The sequence below is a fragment of the Dasypus novemcinctus genome, chromosome 4 (genome assembly GCF_030445035.2).
Source record: "Dasypus novemcinctus isolate mDasNov1 chromosome 4, mDasNov1.1.hap2, whole genome shotgun sequence".
Lineage (NCBI taxonomy): Eukaryota > Metazoa > Chordata > Mammalia > Cingulata > Dasypodidae > Dasypus > Dasypus novemcinctus.
Window position 1 is genome coordinate 97,821,066 of NC_080676.1, and position 5,057 is coordinate 97,826,122.

Below are 5,057 nucleotides of genomic sequence, written 5' to 3' on the forward strand. Positions count from 1 at the left end.
ATTTATGTATTGCAAAATATATTATCCTGAAACTTGTGAATAATCTTTAAAGTCACTGGTTTCAAGATGCCTCTTGCATTTTAGAATAAGATTGTGTCAACAGTTGCTATTGCTTTGGAACAGGATAGGAAGGATTAGAGCCTGGCCAAAAGTTATGAAATAAGTTGTTAAGAAAATATTAGAGAGATAAAGGAAGCTGCCATTTTTTATTCTGCCATGCGAGAGAAGACTCCTGTTGCCTACAGCTGCAAAAAGACAGAGAAGCCAGGAGAGACTGAAAGTGGAGACCTGGGAAAAGAGAAGCCCTACGCCTGTGGCCCACACCTGAGATCCAGGTGTTGGTAGATTCTGGAGCCAAGGCAGAGACTTTAGCAGAGCGTGGCAGCCATCTTCACCATGAGGTCCCACAGCACGATCAACAGGAGCTGACTTTGCCTAGAAGAAAGATGCAGCCCTCTCTCCTTGCAGACAACTGACCTGCTGCCTTGATGACAGCACCCTGGTGTCCCTTTCTGGTTCAGTTCCGGCATCCCCTGTTCATAGCCTCTCCCAGAGTCTGTGTATCAGCAGTGGGGTGGCAGAAAACAAGCTCACATTGCCCAGCAGCCACATCATCACTGTCAACAACGCCTCTATGGAGGCGGTGAACGCATACTTCCAGTACATCCGATACGTGCAGGTGCCTGTGGCCGATGCACCCAATGCACGCCTCTACGACTTCATTGACCCACATCTCCAACCACATCCATGCATGGGCCAGGAGCAGGATCGCACGCTGCTCCACTGCGCCGTCGGTGTGACGCCCGGTCACCCTCTGCCTCTCCTACCTCATGAAGTACCACGCCGTGTCCCTGATGGACGCCCACACGTGAACCAAGTCGCGCCAGCCCATCACGCAGCCCAACAATGACTTTTGGGAGCAGCTCATCCACTACGAGTTCCAGCTGTTTGGCAAGAGCACGGTGAACCTGGTCAACTCCCCGATGGACGTGCTCCCTGGTGTCTACGAGAAAGAGGTCCATTTGATAGTTCTACTGTGAGCCGTGTCTGCCAGCCTCTGCACCGGGATTTGAGGGGTAGAACTGCCACCGACTGACGTCAGGATTTGAACTTGAACATTCTACTTTTTCCTTGTGCAGAAAACCAAATGTTGCCTTTTAGTAAAGGTAAGAAACAAGGGAGGGCTACAATCTTTATCTTTAAAGATTAACCTTGCTAAATGGAAGATGGTGGAAAAAAATTCCCACCCTGGGAGTGGAATGTCATGGCTGCTGGGGTCTGGCCAGGGAGGGTGGGGAGGCAGGTGATGCCTAGCTCAGATGGCCCTGCCAGTGACGCTTAATGCATGTGGAAGGCCTGGAATCCTGAAGCCCTCTCCCAAACTGACTCACCCTGGAGTGGCTATGCCAGAATCCCACTTTCTTTTGAAGCCCAAACCAGAGCCTAGGGCATCATGACATGTCCTGTGAGGAATAAGCAGCCCTCAGCAATGCTGAGGGGACTCTGTGCCTTCAGGCCACCCCTGCCTGCTGCTTCAGCCACAATAGCCCAATTCTGGTTTTCTAGATTGGACTTGTACATAAGATCATTTTCAAAGAAAACATTCCGCTCTATGAAAATTTTAAAAATTGTTTGGAATGCTGTTCTAGATAGCCAGGTCTCAAAATGCCCTCAGCAGTCCCCCACCAGCCTTTGGTGGAAGGTGAGTTTTGGCTGCCTTCTCAGGGGCATGTGCTGTGTGGGCAAGCCTGACCTCAGACCTCACAAGTACCTCTCAGGAGCGTTGGCTCAGAAAGCTGGAGCTGCACACCTGTCCCAGCTTTGCCACCTCTGTCCCTCTCTGGATGGCCTCGTGGAGCCTCAGTGTCCTCACCTGTCATAGCAGTGACAGCCTTTCTCTCCCAGGGTAGTGGAAAGGTTTAAATGACTTATTAGCCTGGTGCCCGGCATGGGGTACATGTTCAGTGTAAATAGCAGCTCTCATTATCAGTACTACTCTTTGGGCTGTTGGTCAGAGCAGCATGCTCATCCTCATAAAGGCACAGCCCTTTATTATCTACAAAATTCTCTTTAAAAAATCCTGGGCAGAAGGAAACAAACAAATGCTTTAAGGCCCTTTCAGACCTGATCTCAAATGCCTAGATTGAAAAGCCTCTTCAGAGTTCCCAGGGATCCTAGGAGCACAAATCCAGCTCCCCAAAAATGTCTTGTTTAGAATCACTGGCCATTGGAGCCAGTGCTCCAGTCTGGCCAAACCTAGGAGCCAAAGGGATACTTATTAAAGGTACAAACAAGTGGGCCTTCCCAGTAGGCACTTGAATCCAGGATTGTCCAAAATCTCCCAGGTGCCTGGGATCTGCCTTGGGACCAGCTGGAATGATCCAGACTTTTCAGAAAGCACATGAGACAAACAAAAGTGGCACAGAGCTTGGGCCCAGCCTGCAGGGGGCCAATTCCTTTTCTCTTCAAACCTACTTCTACCTCCATATCCCCAAAGGGAGTACCCAGGGCCCCAATTTAGGGTGAGGGAGAATGAAAATCACTACTCAAGACCAATCTTCTCTTACTAGAGATGGAAAAACAGTCCCAGAGGACACCAGGACTGGTGTGGGAGGGCCCCATGTATCTTCTTTCTAAGCAGCTTTTCTGGCAGAAAACCTGATGGGAAATTTCTTTTAAAGCATTCAAAATTTTTTAAAAGAAATATGGAGATACAGATAAATATATATATTTACTTTTTAAAGTTTCTAAATTAAGATAAAAATTTATTTCGATGTACAGTTCTATGGGTTTGAATCCATATATAGCTTCATGAATGATACCACAATCAGAACCCAGAACAATTCCAGCACCCCCAAAAATTCCCTCATGCTTCCCCTTTGAGTCAAATCCTTACCCACCCCAACCTGTGGCAAATGCTGATCTGTTCTCCATCCCCACAGATTTACCTTTTCCAGAATGTCACATAAATGTCACCATGAATAATGTGACCTCAGGAGTATGCCTTCTTTCACCTTGCATAATGTCTTCATCCATGTTGTTGCTTATTAAGGCTAAACAGCCTTCCATTTTATGGATGGACCGGTTTGCTTTACATTCATCCACTGAAAGACATTTGGGTTGTTTCCACTTTTGGACTTTTATGAATAAAGTTGCTATAAACATTTTTAAAAGGCAATGCAAGAAATGATAAGGAGGTAGAATCTAATCATGGAGCAAAAAACTACTCATATTTTTAAATGGGAACCCACAAGTCTAGAAGGAGGAAATGGAATCACTGTGCCTCTTTTCATGTAAGATGTGGTAGATAAGCTAGTGATACCACTTTCCTACCATGCCAGGTTCCCTTTGCCAGGCAAGCAGACCCATCCCCCTGCCTCTGTGAGTATTGGTTGTTTTGCTCTAAACTGACTTCTTCTTTAGAATATTGCTTTCTGTGATAGTTACCACTTAGTCCAGGATATTATGTTCCCTACGCACCTTCCCAATAAAGACAGTCATCAGTTCAAGACTACCTGCCACAGATGATCCACTTGCCTCAATGTAGGACTAGTTCTGTGGTACTATTTGCTCTTCAAATCTTTCCCGTGGGGTTATAATGAAGACAGTCTCTAGTTGAGACCACGTCATTCTTACTAGTTTTTAAAAAAATTAATCTTTTTATTTTTAAAGAAACTTTTGATTACATAAAAGTTACATAGAAAATATAGGGGATTCCCATATGCTCTAGCCTGTCCACTTCCCACACTTTCCTACATTAGCGACATCTTTCATTAGTGCAGCACATTTATTACAATTGATGGACATATATTGAAGCATTGCTGCTAACCGTGGACTATATTTTGCATTATAGTTTATTCTCTGTCCTGCACAATTTTGCAGGTTATGATGAAATATATAATGGCCTGTATCTGTCATTGCAATATCATGCAGGACAATTCCAATGTCCCTTTTTTCCTGATCTAAATTGCTTCCCTGTTTCCCCTTCTACTGAAAGCATTCTCTGGGGAAAAAATAAGATCACTTGAAAAGCAATCCCAGTTTCAGGCTTTGCTTCTCATGAATCTGATCTAAGACATCAGTCATGTCCCAAATCCTAGCCCTCGGTTTACTTCTTTCCTCTTTTCTGTTCTTCTGAGTGGAGAAGATAAGGGAAAACATGATGAGTACCAAAGAAAGGAGCATCTGTCTTTAGTGAAAGGTCCAGCAAGAGCACAAGGACCCTTAGTAGCTGTCTCTGTTAATATCCTGATGCTTCTTCCATTGCCATCCTAGTTTGCAAACTGGCTTTGACTTCATTCATTTATCTAAGCATCACATTATATTCTATTGATGTGGCCTTGACCCCTATTCCTGACCATACCTCAGTCTGCCATGTATCTTGTTTCTTATTAACTTCTGAAATCAGTTATGCCTGTAATCATGACTGACCCTGATCTCTGCCTGTCTAATCACACTTCTCTAAAAATTCTATTCAAAATATGCCTTGACAAACATTGGTCTTTTGCATTGCATCTTGTGCTTAGGACCCCACTGAGCTGGCTTGCAGTTAGTACAGCTGAAACTCTTCTCTTAAAGAGTGCCTTCTGTCACACACATTAATTTAGCTAACATGTAATTAGGACTTCCTCGATTGTCATTATGTCAGCTGCTGGGGATGCAGAGATGAAATAGAACAAATAAGACTGAGTCCTTGTCCTCAGAGAGAAAGCAGTCTAATTGGAAAAAAGATGGGTAGGGAAAGGAAGGATGGGAAAGCAGTTATTGGGCAGCCAACTCTTGAGAGTTTAGTGACTGAGCATGTGCTCCTCAATCAGACTGCTTGGATTTGAATCCTGACACCAAGACTTAATATGTATGACAGAAGCAAATTGTTTAAACTCTTTCTGCTTCAGATCTTCATTTGTAAAATGAAGATAAAACTCCTAGAGTTGGTCTAAGAATTGAGAATATATTTAGAATAATGCCTGGTATTGAGTGAGCACTCAATAATTGCTAGCCACCAGTAATATTGTCCACCATTTGTCAGTCTCTTTAGGCATTATACCATTTAATCA

The 5,057-nt window shown here is 44.3% G+C and overlaps 1 pseudogene; it reads left to right on the forward strand.

The window, feature by feature from the left end:
* Positions 1–488: 488 nt before the first annotated feature.
* Positions 489–1,040, forward strand: LOC101427130 (dual specificity protein phosphatase 18-like; annotated as a pseudogene).
* Positions 1,041–5,057: the final 4,017 nt, after the last annotated feature.